Genomic DNA, 18,473 nt, shown 5'->3' on the forward strand with positions numbered 1-18,473 from the left:
TAAAAGATAATATCCACATAAAAGAAAATCTAGAGAGCGAGTTCCATTTTGGAAATGTTGTCGTCTTTCAGCTATACAATGCTCATGCAGCGCTTCGAATCTTGTGTAGGGGTTGAACGTTGATGCTTCGAAACATCAAAGAGTCCCAAACTGACTCAGATTCTTGAAGTTCATTACATAAAGATGAGATATGCTGTTTAGAGTTCAACTGGGCTAAAAGAGCTTTATTTGAACATAAATACGTGCGCTTCCTGACTCATGGTAGCATGACTAAAGTCACTGTAGTAAACAACTGAGCGCAAAACGAATGACAGCAGCAGAAACTCTGTCGTGTATAATGTGCTAACTTACCTCGAACAGAAGCATCAAGGCTCCAGTTAATTTTAATCAAGCAACATCTCTAATAAAGTTTATTCAAAACAGATAGATCAGTGTTGACAAAAAGTAAGGCGGTGTTGATGTATATTAGAATTTTGTCTTGATGGTAAATTTAACTCTGCTGTTGGTTGGTTTGTGTTCATCTGCCAGCAGGATTATGCAAAAACTGCCAGGCTGATTTTCATGAAAGTGCAGAGGTGTAGCAAAAGCCCATTACAGATAACGTTCTGTAAATTTGCCAGATAAATCAATAACATTTGAGTGCCCGTCTAGTTTAATTTGTTTAATGAGATGCCATATTATTTAGATTTTCATCATGTTTGTGTTAGTCTTTGATTGGCTTCAGTCTTTCAGTCGGCGTTTTGATCGAGGTGCTCTTTGAGTTTCTTTGTTTGTGATGCTTTCCTGAAAATTGTGCCGAGCTGTGACCTCAAAACTTCAAAAAGTACAGACTGTACTGAACTGTAGCACTGTTTACACCTGGTGATGATAAGCATGCTCACTATTTGCCTGAACTGAGATCAAATCTAAGCTATCACAACAAAACCAGGAGCTGGCGGTAGAACTACTCAGCTAGTACAACGTAAACTTTCAACTAGCTGGTTATATGTTTTCCCTTAAAGGCCTAGATTAGTTATTTTACCATTCACAGCGTGGCTAAAATTTTAATTTCACCTCCCTCTTCTGCTTTCCCTTTTATCACTTAGTCAAAAAATAATGTTTCAGTACAGCAGACAGGATTTAACGGCATGTGAATCAAATCTGATGACAGATTGTGGGCTGTTTAGACACCGCACCAATCACATGTGATCAAATTACACACACACACACACATATAGAGAGAGGGTTAATGAAGTAAACACTGCTTTCTACATACACCAGGAAGGTCAGGAACTAGATATGTTGGTTTCAAGACACATGTTGTTCCAAGATATATCCATTTATTCTCTATGCAAGCTATTGTAGGAGGCTATGTGGCCCTGAAACAATCCAGTAATGCAATGTTTTGGCTGAAACCGTCTTGGAAAGGCATAATAAATACAAATCCCAGATAACCTGAAATAAATACTGTATGTCTCACAGAAACGCCAGATAAGAACAGCAGTGCATTGGATGCATTACACACGGGAAGGTTTTGACAATTTGTGATGCTTTCAGACAAACGTACACGCACAAAAACACAGTGGCCTTGCATTATTCTCTGTTATATTGCATTATGTGCATGTGTGTGTCTGAGTATGTGCGTCAGTCTATTTGTTGGAGCAGAGGAAGAGTGTGGGAGATGCAGGCGGGTCAGAGAGCGTAGGAGTCACGCAGAGGGAAGTTCAGAGATGAGCTTTTGTTTGAGCAGCAGAGATGACTTCAGAGCGTCCGCACTGTTCTCATACCTAGCTTTACACCAGCCAAAGGCGCCCCCAGAAATACTGGCACCTGTGATTAAACGGCAGAATGAGCTGAGTAACAGCAGAAAACAAGAAATAAGCTACGTTCCGTTCCATTAAAATTCTCATTTATGCATAAAGAGACTGTGAACAGACGTGACAGGAATGCACCAATGAACCCTGGCTGTTTATTAAAAAGTAAAAATTTCACTGATGTTTTATTTAAGGAACATATGGAAGACGGTGAGAAGCTGTTTGACAAAGGGTGTCAATAAATGGAGCCGTGCCTTCTTTTTTTAATGAGAGTTTTCAGACATGCAGTCTAAACTTTGGCTTTCGTTAACAATACCCTCTGACATGGAAGAGAAAATGACTCATTTTTAAAAAATATGGGCAATTTGTTTTACGCACACCTACGTGTAGTTTATATTACACTAGCTGACGTCTAACAGTCTGAAGTCACACAATACTGAAAATCAGCTATCATATATAATGAGGCAAGGCAAGTTTATAATGTATATTTAGCACCTTTCAAACACTACAGTCATTCAAGGTGCCTTATGAGACAAAATTAAAATGAAAAATAAAAGAAGAGATGGAGTAACACCAAAATAATCAAATTAATAATGATGATGGTACAGCAATCTGGTTAGTTAAAAGCAGTGTTCATCTTGATTTAGTTTTAATCATAATTTAAATTATTAGATCATTTTAGGTTATTATAGACTAAATGTAAAATTTTCAAATCTAAAGATTCAGCAGACTAAAAGTTAAAAGTGTGAAAGTTTATCTTGTTTTTACTACAATGCAAAATGCGTCCATATGTCTCCTCTTCTCTTCCACCTAGCGCTGACATTTTGTCGCGTCATTATGAGAAACAGGGAGTGTGGGAGCTAGCCCTACCATCAGATCAAATGTGCCCTTCTGACCTTACTGGACAAGGAGATTACTTCTGATTGGATCACGTGCAAACTCGTCCCGCCTTTCTACACAACCTATTCAGTTCTCATTGGATCTCGTCTCTCCAGAACATTTTCATATTGTTTTTATTTATTGAAGAACGCGTCCAATACATTTCATCACAGTTTCTGTCCTTGTGAATTAGATGATGACTAAAATATAAACTAATTATTCTTCGACAAAATTAACACTGGAGTAAAGTAGTCCTGGATAAAGCTGTTTTATCTTCTTTTTAAAAATAGCTAGTGTTGGAGATGATGTGACCTCAGTGGGTAGTTGGTTCCAGCGTTGAGCAGCATAGAGGCAAAACACCTTATCGCCCTGTTTAGGTTCAGATCTGTGAACCTTCTAGGTGACTGGGATCTTGCAGATCTTAGAGACCAACTTTGTGTCCATTAAACTCTCAGATATAGATTTAGAGCCCTAGCCGTCTAGTGATTTATAAACGATTGGCGATATTTTGAATTCAGTTCTGTATTTTACTGAAAGCCAATGCAGGAAACTGAGATTTGGGAGTGATACACTTCCAGAAGCCCCATTCTGAACTAACCGACCAAATTCTAACAATTCAGCCACTCAAACCAGCAAATATCCAGCCATTTAACCTGCATAATTACTGAAGCAATTAATTGATTATCACAGTAATTATGCCAATAATTTTCTGTGGGTCGCCTAATCAACAAATTAGCCAAAAAGGTTTCACCTCTGCTGTTTTTACTGCGTTAAACACCTCCAGAATTACCATTAGCAGTAGCACCTCATGCTGAAGAAAACCACAGATGAACTGTTGTGATTAAGCGTGTTTACTGGAGGTTAATGGGAGGTAATTAGAAAGTATCACACTGCATCACTGTGAGCTGAAGTTTCTGACAAATTGTGGTTGTTACCGTGTCAAAAATCATTGTAGAAAGAAAATGTTTGTAAAGAAAATAAGCCCAGTGGTGAAGGAAACGCAAAGACCAAAGATGTGATCGTCTGGATGAGGAGTTCAGTCGAGGCAAAGAGGGATTTCTTTTTGATCCTTCTCAGATCAAAGGCTCTGAAAGCTAATGGAGAGGGACAGGTATGAAAGTATTAATGAATAAATCAGGAACATACGGCCAGGGTTTGGTGATTACTTTGAGTATCAAGAGCCATTCATCATCCCATTTCTGAACATGGGATTTTCATGATGGGTGACATCCTCCATTTTTTTCCCCCTCTGTGAGTCTTTCTTTGTGTGTGTTGCAAATTACTCAAAACACGTAACAATATGTGACATCAATGAGAATCTAAAATGATTTTTTTTTTTTTAAAAGGAATACCTCACACGAACCCAAAATGTGTAAAGGTACGAGTGTTACAAAAGCTCAATGTTGTCTACGTTTTCCACTTTCGTATTAGTTGCACCACAGTTTGCATCTGTTGCAACAGTCTGAGTGCTCTGCCTGCAGCAGAAATTAGTGTTGCAATGACATGTGGTGCATGTAATTTACTTGGAACTTAAAAAAAATAAAAAGATTAAAAAAATAAAAGCTTAATTTTCGATTTTGAGATTTGCACCAGCTGTGTTTTTTTGCTGGCAGGTTTGTCCCGAGGTTTCTCGTTGCTTAATGGCAAACAGTAAGTGTTCTAAAATAAAAGTGAGTTTGTAGGAAACATCTGATTTCTATCCTTTACATGCTTGCTTGCATAAATTGCCCTTATTTAGTGATGTTTTTGCCTCCATTTTATTGGTGAATGACTTTATGACCAGTTTTCCAGAAAGAGCAGAGATTGGTTGCGTTATAACACAAGGTGCACAAGGCCTTATATGTCTAATCGCCTATGGCAGAAAAGAGTTATAGTCAAACTGTGCTACACTCTTTGAAATCATCAGTCATGATGCCTAGTAATGTTCAGAAAGTGCTCCTCTTTCTGCAAAGCAAGACAAGATGGTGCATGAGCGTAAGGACAAGTGGCAGGAATACGTGCTCGACCTGATGAATAGAATGCCAATAGATCTCTTAGGTATGCATGGGTTGCACTAGACTTTGAGCTTGAATAAGAATTGATAATTACCCTATAGCTTCTCTGGAGTGTACTCATTGTCTGTTTACAATTAGGAACAAAGATAAACACAGCGAAAACAGAACGACAGACAGCTGGCAGACTAAGTGCTTTCAGCTCAGCCTCTTTACTCAGCAACAGCGCCTTTTCACATGCAAGTTGGGGGGATTTTTTGGTCCTCTTTTTAAGAAGTTTAGCTCCCTTTTTTCCCCTTCCCTAGAATAATAATGAAATGGAGAGTGACAGGAAGTAGCCCGCCACCAGGAGGCCACATGTACATCACATATTAGTGGATTAAAAATGACTTGCTTTGTCCGACACACACACACACACACACACACACACACACACACACACACACACGACTCCGGGGATTCTCCTCCAAAGGCATAAGTGCCAAGTTCAATCTAGCGAGAGTAATAGTGACCTATCGAAGAGTGCCTTCTGGTGGAGTGTGTGAGAGGGTGTGCGGCCCTTAAATTACCCATCTGTAGGTGTTTCCTGTGCATGCCTCATTCTGAGCGAGACACAGACAGGAAGAGATTGAGAGAGAGACGGAAAACCCCTCAATCATATTTAATGGCACAATTTATCCACGTACTGTCACAAGACGATGTGTGTGTATGCAGGGCTGCATTTTGTGTTTTGCTGAGAGTCGGGGTATATCATAGCATCTCCTGGCACATTATACTGCAGGCAGATGGGTGTGCAGTTTCTCTGAGCGTATAAATTTGATGCATTCCTCCTGTGCTGATAGAGAACAGTGTTAGGCCAGCGTAACAGGCCGGTATTAAAGCTGTTTATGTTTCATTCAGGCACCAGCCAGGTCGCATCGTCCACTGCCGACGTGACGGAGGCCTCGGTCTAAATATGTTTTTAGGAATATTTTTGCTTTATTGCAGATGGCTGAGCAGAGAAATCACTCCAACATGGCGTGGGAGGATGTTACTCATAGCTTCAAGGGTGTCAGTCTGTAAAAACCTGCAATGAAACCTGCCTCACCCTTCCTTAAGGAGCTGCCAACCCACCTAAAAGCCTTCATCTGTGAGGTTTTCACTGGCTTTTCTGTGTATCGCCGTCTAATTACAGTTATGGAAGGCTTCTGTCCTGTGAATCATTTGAAATCTGAGTTTTCACTTTGCTGTTAAAAATGATCAAATTTTAATTGAAAGGCTAGGACTTTGGGGATAGGAGCAACTTCAGTCAGGGAATAAGAAAACTCATCATTAAGGCTGCGTATCTGTCTAACCCTAATTGGAGGTAGAGCGGGTGGGTGAATTAGCTGGGCTCAAGCTCACAGCGATGTGAATATATTGCAAGGACCCAAGGCCGCAGCCCTCAGAGAGCCCCTAGAGAGATAATACAGTTTATTTACCGCTTATGCATAAAAATCTGTGTGCTGTCTTTGTAGCCCCATAGTGTGAGGTCTGGCTGCTTTAATTATTAGCTGCTGTGTTTAAAATGAACCCGCCAGCGTTTTCATTATTCGCACCATATTTATGCAAAACACCTTCACTCTGGGTGTCGTGTGAGAGTTTGTGTGTGTGTTTTTGTGCGTGTGTGTGTTAACCAATCTTCTTCACGTCTCTCATCTCCACTGCTGTCGTCCCTTTGCAGCTCCCCTCCTAGACTCTCTAGTCCATCGCGACCCAACTTCTCTTCTTCTTCTTCTTCTTCTTTTCCCCTCTTCAGCAGCGCTCTCTCTCAAAGTCTTGTTTACTGCCTCCTCTGCCGTTCATTCTCTCTTTGGATACCGGCTTCCTTCAGGGCGAAAACTCTATAGTTCACTTTGTCTCCCTGTCCGCCTCCATCGACGCTCCCCCTCTTCCATCTTTCCTCTTTATCCTCTTCCTTTCATTCCTTTTTTTTCATCTTTTCTCTCCCTCTCAACAGAAGGTTTTGGGACCCATCTATTGAAATTTCCCATTTGCACTGCTTGCCTCTCAGTAGCTTATCACCGCTGGAGTTTTGTCCTTTTTGCTCAGAAGAAGCAGAGGAGTCGTCGTACAGGGAAGGAAAGAATGCACAGCAAGAAACATTTTAACCACACACAGACAGACACAGACGGCAAAGGATTGAATTTAGAAAGTTTGTCTTCGATTTTCACGCTTTACTAACATCCCACCTAATAAACCATCAATAACCTGGCCTGAAATGAATAGACCTGCACATGAAAGGTAGGGCTGACCCATATTAAAGACATCAATGCTGATAGAATGAGATTTATTTCACTAATCATAATGCAACCAAAGATCCTATAATGAAATTCGGATGTAGTTCCTTTATTGTACTAACAAAATCACCCCAACAAAATTATTAGCTTTATTTTCACAAGTATGACAGCTCCCACGTCTACTGCAACAACAGCAGACACTTCTTTAGAGACACCAGGGTAGCTGTGGCCCTTTAGTACCCCCTGGACTCAGTGCAGACAACTCACCTCGCCAATATCACGGACACTTGGCAGATGGATGCTGCTGGCTTTATTAAAAAAAATTACACAACATTTCCTCTATGTAAGAATTGCAGACATGTAGCTATAATTGATAGCTGATTCATAAACAAAAGTGAAGTAAAATAATGAACTAAAAATGTAATTAAGTTAAGTTGTGAGTAAACAATACTCGGCTACTCAGGCGATACGTTGCCAGATTAGTTTAGATTTATAGCCCTTAAATCGATACGAGATTAATTATGTGTACAGACTATTGTTAAGATTAAAAAAAAAAAAACTTAAACCTCTTAAATTTTGTTGTCAATAACATCATTGTCGGTCTTTGAAATTTTAAATCTGTCAGGGGGGGGAAAAAAAAGAAAAATCTGTTGGGCAAGTTGCTGGTCTGTTAGGGCCGTTAATGATGTTTCCATTAATCGTGTTCACTGGTGAGGCGAACTGAAGCCTCATTGATGAGTATTTTCTATTTCCACTCAGTATTTTCACATTAAAGTGCTAATAAAAGTGCACGAAAACACCTGCTGAGTTTTTTTTTAAATTGTGAAGAAAATTCAGTCTATTCCACCTGCTCCCAAACCCAGTGACAGCACAACCCTAACCCCTAACCCTAACCCTGAAATAAATATCATTTATCCAGTTTGCCACAAACTTTTTTTTTTTTTTTTACCTTTGTTGAAGGCAGACAACAGGGTTACCTGCAGCATGCACGGGTCAGCAGCATTTACTCCCTTAAAGCTTTAGTTATTGGATCATTTTTGAGATTTAAAGGATCAATACAATAAAAAAAAACTACTGATACATTAAATGCTATATTATTATAGATTAAGCTAGCATATATTTATATAAATGTTAAGTAATTAAGGTGGCTTTTGTTTCTGAGCCAGTAAGATCCTCATCTTCCAGTGACGCTGGAGAAAAAAATATGTTAGTGTATGTTGTACCTTACATATGGTGTTTTAAGATAACTTAAATACTTTTTTTTTTAAATGGCTAAATTTCAACTTTAATTAGTATCAACAAATGTGATGGGGCATACAAAACGTATACACCACCAAGGCATACACCAAGACAGTCAAGCAGTTATGCAAAGATCCAACGTTTATTATCTTGCCTTGTAAATTTCTGTCCAAACTATATTCTGAAGGATAAACTGGAAATAACGCACCATTTCAGCCCCATATCCTCTCAGGCGTGAGGGGATAGCCCCCGCTCAGCACAGCCACACACGACTGAGGTTGGACCAGTCCAGACAGCCAGCATAATTTGTCCCCTTAATGATGCTGGTGGCTTTTCCATCTTTGGCCTGTGGCGATAACAATGTGACGATCGTGATTGATCGGTGGAGTTTTCATCATTTATGAAACTCCTACAAATGGCAAGTTATCCATTTGCATCACTACTAAACCACGATAACTCAAAGATCACACTCAATTTATCGTCTGTAAATAAAAAACAAAGATAGATCAACTTAAATCTGGGGGTTTTTGTTTGTTTTTTTCAAAGTTAATCTAGAGGTGTTGAAACTTTAGCAGAAAACTGCTTCATTTACATAACAATAACTTTACCCATCTGTTGTAATAAAGTAATAATGCAAAAAGTTTAGTTTTACTTAACAAAGAGAGAAAATCTAAGATAAAGAAAGAAAGGGAGAGACCAAAAAAAAATGTAGAAACATGTAAATAGCAAACAGTAGGAGAAGGTGTTAAAGGGGATGAACGTCAGAGAAAAAAAACTGTTTGAAAACCTTTTTAATAATCTACAGATGCTCCTTAACACCTTCCAGCATCCTGAAGCAGTCAGCCAAGTGTATAAGCAAATTCAGAGCTAATTGACCTCAACACTATTCTGAGTGAGAGGAGAGAGATGGAGGGAAGCAGGCGGAGACAGAAACAGAGTTTGTACTGTGGTATGAACTGCCTTGAAGAGTAAGTGGGAGGTAGTGTTGTCACAGTGCATAATGGTGCTGCTTTCGTTATCACTGGCAACGAGGAGAAAAGAATAGAGAGCTGATGCGTTTGTGTGTCAGCGAGAAAGTCAGTCCACAGGCCAAAAGAGCAAGAAGAGAGACTGAGAGGGTGACGGTGTCGACGTTCGTTTCAGAAAGTGTGGAAAAGATCTGGAGAACTTTGTGTGTCTGTGTGTTTCAGAGGCATCCATTTTAGGGGAGCAGCTGGGTGGTGCGTAAACCACCCAAGCACTGATCTGCTTTAAGAAGCTGATCTTACCCAGTCACTGTGTTAAACACATTTGTCTTGACATTTATCAGAAGTGTGACATTTTTTCCCCTTCTCCATGTGTGCAACAACAAACGTGTTGGAATTTTCAGAGCACTGCTTCACATTCCTGCAGTTATGCAGTGAGGGATTCAGTCCTCAGCTTGAAATGGCCAAAACAAAAAGCAGCACAAAGAAAGACTGACATTTCACCGATTTCATTTTGCAACAACAGAAGAAGAAACAAAGAAAATATAAGTTTTGTTACACAAGAGAAATCAAATATGTAAGCAATAAAATTGAGATTTTCATTATTGTCACGCATAAACTCTTGTATCACAGCGCTAAACTACTGCACTTGGATCTCTGTACAAACATTTTGTTCCATTTCTGAGTGAATGAAACAAGTCAATTTCATGTTATTGCTGAACCTTCTGAATTTTAGTTACATTTTGTACCTCATATCTGGAAAATGTCCTAAAAAGCTCCAGTCTGTGACTCAGTCTCACTAAAGTAAAAGAGAGGATGGTAACTTCCTGCCTTTAGAGGAAAATCTGTAATTGTCGGGTGACTGCGTCAGATTTTCTTTGCTGTCGGAAACCAATTGCAAATCGCTGCGGCAGCCACTTTTGATCACAAGGTGTTTGCACAGGTCGCTAAACAATCACAGTCCAACTTAGACTCTCAGACAGACCATCACCATCTGTACATGTTTATTATGGTTTTATCTAACTGAAAGTTGTAAATATTGCTTGTGCATTACTAATGTAAAAGCCCAACAAGGGACAAGTGCTGGAAATTAGTAGCAGACTTAAATTCGATGTGCAGCACAGCAGTTTTATGTGCTCTGTTCTGGAATTACGTTAAACTGCATTTTCCCTTTCAAATAAATACATTGAACTGAACTGATCCAGTACATTGCAGTCAATCCGAGTTCAATGGAAGTATCTGCCACACATATCTACAGGAGGCTCGACTCAGTGGGTTGCCAGCTAGTTGTATTCTGGTTGTATTCCTGCATAAAAGGAAGGTTACTGAGCGCCTAGTTAATTTTGCAGCTAAACCGTCGTCCTGCAGCAGCTAGGTCACTATTTGTGGAGCAATTTCTGAATTTCCGGTAGTTAATATGAAATTTAATATCTGACAATAACACATTTGCAACACTGACGGCAACAGATTTGCCATATTTGCTGTATTAATAACAGCTAATCACCATATTATCACAAACAGATTCCACGTAATTGTTTGTGACCCCATTCGATCTCAGACTGGAGACTGACTCAGAGATTTTAAGTTCATTGTACACGGTCACAATAATTTCTGTCATGTTGTGGTCTCTAACCACTATTTTCCCCAAGTGTGACTGCAGCATTAGGCAATGCAAGTCCACATTTCATCTATTCAGACTAGGGATGCCCACCAAGCTTTGCATCAAGCCAGTAATGGACTTCCAATATTACCAGGGGAGGCTTTTTTCTTTTATTTCTAAATTTCTTTTTTTAGATGAATTTGGGAGAAGGAGGAGGTAGATTGGAATCATTCCAATGTCAATAAACGATCCTCATTATTACAAATACAATACTATTGGAGGTAACGCTTTTTAAAATAAAGAGTGCTTTCCCTCAATAGAAGCGCATACATTGCCATGTAATCCTCAGCAAATGCACTAATTATTTGCAGTTTTAAAGATGTTCTTCTTCAGTACAAACAAATGGGCTTTGGGCTGAGAGCCGCAGGCAGTTTAAGGAGGTCAGGAAGCATTGAGGGGCAGACCAACACTGTATTGGTTTTCTTTTCTTTTTTAAGGAAAGTGTTGTCAAAAGGATAATATTTCAAAAATAACTCCAGCCTCAACTGCTTGCCCTTTGTGCTCACTGCAACTAATCGATGAGAAGTCCGTGTAGAAATTAGCAGCAAAAATAGAGCCAACCCCAAGTGTGTGCATTACAACCAACTGTCAAAGTAACGCCAGATCAGAAAAAATATACTGTATTGAGCCTTTCCCTCCCTTTAGATGTTTGCTGATTATTCCTGCTTTGTCGCTTCCCTCATCTCTCTCCCTCTCCGCCCCTCCCTCTCATGCTAAATGGAAGCTGTGTGTTGCTGCGTTAGAAAGCTAGTCACATCCCTCTCGCTCTTCTTTTTAGCTCCTCTTAGAGTCTCTCCCTCTCTCTCCCCCTCTATCTTTTTCATTTCCCACCTCTACCTTTCTCTCTGTCTATCCTTGACACGCTCTCTGTCTTTTTCTTTCCCGCTCAGCTCCCTCCAGCCTTCGTTCTGTCCACGTCGACACACTCGACTGATTCTGCCGGAGTCATGGCCTTCGGAGCCTGACAAGAATTCAGCGCCTGTGTTTGTGCAAGTGTGTGTGCGCGTTTGCGTGCGGGGGTGTATCTGTGTCTTCAAGCATCGATGAAATATGAGCTGTTAAATATGAATGCTGGGTTATGTTCTGATGCCATACAGTCATGTCACTCATGCATGGAGTAGTTGTAAAAAACGTGCGTGTGCATAAACACTTACACGCTGCATTCATTGTGTATGACAAGTAACTGCGGAGCTTCTGTGGTATTACTCTGCATCACATTTGCTATCCATTTGTCTGATACTTGCCACACAAACACACACACAGAGGCAGGGCCTGGATTCAGGCTTCACTGACTTTAAACCTTGCACAGGCTGACAGTAATTTCTGCCTCCAAATTACATTCCAATGGCTTCATAAATCTGCTGCCTCCTCCTCTGCCTCTTTCTCTTTCCCCCATCTTCCTGCTTCTCTATCTTCCCCTCTTCTCTGCCGTCCCTGCTCTCTTTCTCCCTTTTACTCCAGCCTCACTTCATTTTTTTTTCACCATCTCTCATTCTCCTCCCCCTCCTATCACTTGTTTTCTCGTTTCCCCAAACTCCTTCTCACTGGCGCTGGCTCAGTAAATGAGAAACGGGGAGGCAGAGATGGGGAGGTTACGTGTGTGGGGTAGTTAAACAGTCACACACTCACACACATAAATCCATACAGATGCATACACACAGCTAACACAGACGTACACGCTCACGCGTGTGCTCACATGGGCACGCCGAGAGAACTCAGTATGTAAATACTCATGTGCGCAAGCACACAACCGCAGTCAAAACATCATAAACAGCACATTACCCTTTGACTGAAAGACGAGCAGTTGTGTTGCCATATATTTGCCGTGTCTCTAAATTGACTTGGGTGTGCGCACACGCATTTAAATGCACACACATGTGGACACGGTTTTAATGAGAGTGTTCATTTTACTGATAGCGCCTCTAGGTGAAATAATTGCCAGTGTTGGGCCCTGATGGCTAGTCCAAGTGTTCTCAGGCCAGTTGTCTTTATTGGCCATGGCGGGCCGCAAACACACCCCTCATCTCCCCAACTGCCGCTTTAACGGCTGCTCTGCTGCAGCCAGCGCACGCTTGCAATGAATACATGGCCTTAATATGCATAAGCACACAATGTAGACACCAAGTTACGCATTAATACTAAAACACACACATACACGCGCGCCCAGGCGGAGGCCAGCAGAGAACAATAGGCCGTCTGACAATGGGGCTCAGAGGAATTCTCTTTTCCATATTAATATTCAGCAGAGTGGATATGGAGAGAGTGTGTGTCAGCAGGGACACATGCTCATCAACCTCGCTAACACTGGGGTTAGACAGCCACATGATTACAAAGTACTCAGACTTTGGTCCCCAGCCCCGCAACTATTAATCCCTAACTCCTACTTCCTCACTTCCTCTGTCCTAGCTCACTCCGGCGCACAGAGCGAGCAAACTGCCAAGTATCACAGCTGTCACTTTTCTTTGCTTTCCATTTTCCCAATTATTCTGATCAGCCTGATGGAGCAAAGGGTGGATGGAAATGGAGATTTGATATCGTCAATTTCCTGCCACCCCCACTACAGTGTGTCAGATTTGTGACAGTGCAGCTAGAAGGTCATCTGGAGGAGGATTTGGAAAAGGTTTTGAGGTTGTTGTTGTTTTTTTTTGATCATGCTACTTAGCCTCAATGTCACCATTTCCTCTTTGCGAACCTCATGTCAGTACAAATGAATATGCCAGCAAAAACAGCTGTAGTACCACTCGTTATAGCTTCCAACCGCAAATCGTACAAGGTGACCACTAACAATGCACATGCGAATGCTCTGGCTGTATTCATGCACATATGTTACCACCATCTGTACATCTGTAGTTACACGAATCATTTTACTGTTCATCTGTACACTTTACTTTAACATAAAAGTATCCACAACGTAAAAAGATTTGTTTTGTTGTAGTCTTCAGTCGCTCTGAGCTCAGATGTGGATGCAGTATCTGTACAGAATCACACTTATTGGTTTATGCAGTTTTATTATCTCTAGCCTTCTTTATAAGCCTCTGCACCAAACAAAGAAAAATAAAACACTAATATCTGCTTATTACTACACAAAGGAAAGAGGAGTGAGAGCATCTGAACAGCACAGATGCCACAGTGAAAGTCACATACTGTTGCCTGCCTGTAGGCTACACAGTTGTTGTAGACTGGCTCACAAGAGCTGAGTGACTTCTGTCCCCCTGAGGAACGAGATGTTCTCTCCAGTCTCTGTTATGCAAAAAGACAAAAAAAAAAAATCGAGTACAACAGAAAAAACATGGAGTGAAGGGTCAGTCAGAAATGTTTTTGACCTCAGCACACGATATGGATTACTGCTTTCTTTTTAACTGCTTCTTTGTTTCAGTGACAGTGTGACATGTTATGTAAAGAGGATGACATAACATTAGAAGAAATAATATTACGATAGCAGACATCAGTTTGCTTTCTATATATAACCTTTCTACAGGCGAAAAGCTGATGAAATAAAGCGTAATTGTAAATTTAGTAAACTGCAACCTAAAACCTATATTAACACAGCGCCACCCACTTAACCTACAAACTTCTGGTGTACAAGGGGTAGCTAGTTAGAAGAAAAATAGCTAAAAGGGAAAGAATGTAAGCTGCACCACAGCTTAGCACAAGATAATTTGGGCTTTCTTGACCTCTCAGTAGAGTCCCAGAATGAAAATATGGAACTGGAAATGAGCATATCAGATATGGTTTGAAGTGTTTTATCCAACAAATGGTCCTAAACTCAAAATCTGCTATCAGTTAAGATTAAGAAAAGATAATAATTGTTCCCCCTTTGCAAGCTATAACCCCCACCTTGTTTTAAATTAACTTTTTGACTAATCAGCTAAGGCATGTTTCATCCAGAGACTAGTTGTAGACCACCTGGCAACTACCGGTTGCTAGGGAAAAACAAATGCTCCCAGAATAGTTGCAAGTAGTTGCTGGCAGTCATTCTAAAATCTACTGCCAAATCCTAGTCTCCAGGGTCACCAGTCAGTGACCCCATGATAACCGCCATCAACAACAGAAAAATGTGCATTCATCAACTGATTGGAGAGTGGTTGCAGACCAAGAAGAAAAGCGATATGCAAACCTGACACTAGACACCTTCGCCTTCAAAGAAAACGCAGTCCCTTTTGAAACATGATGGTTATTTCAGTAAGGTAGAACTTGTTATTTGACGTTCGCTTACTTGTTTTCATCAGACCTTTTCAACCTTCACTATCACTCGAAGAGTAGTTTTCATTTTTCCATTTTCATTGCCTGATATTGAAGGTCTGATCCCACCTCATATCATTCAATGACTTAACAGTGAAACAGCTGACCTCTCTTTTCTATCATACTTTTATATTCTACCACTAATTAGTGCATTTCTAGAAAATGTTTACATCAGAGGAATGAAACCACATGAAAGAGGAAATAAACGAAAACACTTGAACTTCTTTATCATTGTGACTCCATGTCAAAGTGTGTCCATTCGTGTTTTGTGTAACATCTTTCTACAAGGTTATTTTTAGACGGATTTCCTTTGAAAAGTGCTGCAATTTCCCTAATGTTCTCAAGCAGTTATGACTAACAAAAGTCATTACCTTGGTGAAACTTTCTCTAATCTTCCTCAAAACTCTGACAAACAGCCGTTTTCATACTCTGCCAAATGACTAGCATGTACTTTGCCTCCAAGCTCCTTGCTCTGATAGATGCTCCTTATGTCTGCTGTCCTCCCATCACACTCCCACTAGTTAGGCTTGCTTCCATCAAAAAAAGTTTTAAGGACAGCCTTGACATCACACAGATAGAGCTTCACATATTGATGTCTAATGACCAATGGCAGTGAGCTGTGGAGATGCTGCTGATGCTCAATAGTCACTTCTTGTCCAGTGCAGGCAGACGTTTTGCCTGCAGTATGCAAAGATTAGTGCAGAGTCTAAGAGTAGTTGGCTCAGAAATTATAGCTAAGTAAAGCGACTAGCTTTAAAATGACAGTTCACGTTATTAAAGGTGACATCTGCTGTTAATACGTGACTGATGACATCCAATTAGTGTTTATTTTTGTAGCTACTTTAAAGTCCAAAAATGCAAACTGTTAGACCTTAACAAATTACAAATGAACTGAATAACAATGAGTACCGCACCAAGTCCTTGCTTAGACCATTATCTCATTTCTCCTTAATGCCAATAACAAAGTCGACACATTTGGCAAAAACACTGCCTCTTTATCATTCTGCCCCACGTCGCTTGATTTTCATTATGCGAGTTAGCCACAGTCTGCACATATGAATAAGTTTACTAGGCATCAACTGGATATCAATCTGAAGACGTCCTATAAAAAGGATCATTTATCTCGCCAAACACCTCACTGAACTGCACATCCAGTTTCCATCTGTGGAACCAGTTACATCACATGGGAAACAAAAACCTGTACACCATCGCCCTGAGTGCACAGCTTTTAACAGCCCTCGAGGATGTACAGGAGTACAGACATAAGCCTGTTGACCAAGTTCTTCTCAGCTGCAGCGCGTGTCCTTTGAAAATGAAAATGAGGACGCCTTTGTTTGTCTCTATTTGTGTTTAAGCAAACTGGATGATAATTTCCCAGTTGGCGATGTAGTCTACTTACTTTGGGATGAAGTGAAGAGGCGAATGTGAGCAGCAGAGCAGTTAATGGCCTTGATGAATTTGTCTCTGTACACTCAGTATGCCTGATGAAAACCTTATATCTCTAAAACCAGTGTTCACTGGGGGTTTGATTCTGCACATAAGATACAGGCACTTAGTGCGTGATGGTTAATAAAAGCTCAAAAGATTTGTCTGAAGAGAAAAACACAAAAAAAAACACAGATATAAAATATGGAGTTACCTTAATGGGAGGTTTGTGTCTACTGGGAGCACAGTGCTGTGCATATGCAGTGGTGACCTTCAGGAAGTATTTTCACGAGGTACTTAATTTTAAGAGGTATAACCATTCAGATGGGGATAATTATTTAGCCTGTACCTTTTAGGATTCTGTATTGTGCCAACATTAAGACTCAACAGCACATGGTGGCATCATTTACACAAAACAGGTGTAACAAATGAAGATATATTAGAAGATGTTTCATTTACGGCACATTAAGCATTAAGCCAATATTTAAAATATTATTTTTGTGGAAATATAATAAACTCTATGATCATTACAACAACAGATTTATGAGAACAATTCCCCTTTATTAACCAGAATCCATTTCTTTAAATTAGTTTAAGGTTGGTGATTTTAAACTGGCCATATGTCTAAGTGTGAATGGTTTTCTGTCTCTCTGTGTCCTGTGATAGAGTGGTTATTACCCCACCTCTCACCCAAAAACAGCTGTGACAAGCTCCAGTGGTTAAGAAAATGAAGCTTTTAACATCGCTTAAAATAAGAGTTAAAAACTACAAGCCGACTCAAACTTAAGAGGCTTTCGTTAAAATGTAGATACACGAATGACTTAAAGTGACTCGCTTGGCCCCAAAGCCAATGACATAATGTATTTTATGCAACTTCTAAGACACATTACTTCAGAAGACTCAGTCTTAATTCTTGGCACATCTTGAAATATTTTAGCATAACTTCTACAAGTGTCACCATCATCATTATCACGCGGCTCACTTATTTTGATTAAGCTGTATTTATGCAGCTACATTTGTTGCGCATGCATTTGCATGTTACATTTTGAAACAAAAGGCTTGTAGACAGCACTGTCCATCCATCCATCTTTTGAAGCGATCTTCCATCAAAATCTGTGCCACGTCTCTCTGGCTCTCTATTATAATGTCTCTGGTTCCATTAGCATCATACAGTAATCCAAAATTTGTAAAGAGTGTCGTGAACTGAATCAGTGACCTTTAATCCTCCTTGTTGTGCACTCTCTTTTCACGTCTGATGTGTTACAAATGGCCCATTGTATCAGACAGATTTTACCTCGTTGCTCAAATGCATCTCCAAATGAAGCCTCTAATACTACTCTTGCCTGCTGTCTCTTTTCAGGTCGGCGCTCACTAACACTCAGCCAGCTGTCCTGCTGAAGTCGACACCAGTGAAGTCTACCTTCAGGATACAAAGGCTGTCCATTTCCACCAACTCTTCACACTGAGCCAGCCCATCACAGCACTCCTTAAAGCGGACGGTATACAATACATGCTGTCATCTGGCTTTGCTGAAGATGATCTGTGTGAACTGAGAAGGAAGTGATCAAACATTTAACAGAGGAGAGAGTGCTTGAAACTGAGGGAGAAGGAGAAAGGAGCTTTTCCCTTGAATCCTGCTCATACAGTCGGCACTCTTACTGAGGCCAGCCTGTCCATCACTGCCTTAAAAAGTGCTCATAACTATCACTGAACCGTGAAGTGCATGTTGTAATAATTGTTATAGTACAGCTCTAATAACAGATCAAGGACACTTTGTTGGATTTTTCCGAGCTGTGAAAAGCGTACTTATTCTCATTTTCCTCACGCCGATCATCTATTAAAACCACTACCTGTCTATTTGAAGCAAGTGCCGCTCGGTACAGTACTATTTTTGCATGACCCACTGCCTGCATGAGTAACCAGGGTCGCTTTTGACTTCGAAGAAGGACCCTTGAGCCCACAACCATCTTCTGACTGTCTGCCCAACTGTAGCATTTGAGTGTGGGGGGGGTGGCTGTTTC

At 40.5% G+C, this 18,473-nt stretch overlaps 1 protein-coding gene across 3 annotated transcripts in view; it reads right to left on the bottom strand.

The window, feature by feature from the left end:
• Positions 1-18,473, bottom strand: part of macrod1 (mono-ADP ribosylhydrolase 1) — a 153,112-nt gene that overhangs the window by 91,870 nt on the left and 42,769 nt on the right. The window lies entirely within an intron of this gene.

This window comes from Diplotaxodon limnothrissa, linkage group LG2 (assembly GCF_057381915.1).
Source record: "Diplotaxodon limnothrissa isolate DT_005_m linkage group LG2, D_limnothrissa_male_GT1.1, whole genome shotgun sequence".
NCBI lineage: Eukaryota > Metazoa > Chordata > Actinopteri > Cichliformes > Cichlidae > Diplotaxodon > Diplotaxodon limnothrissa.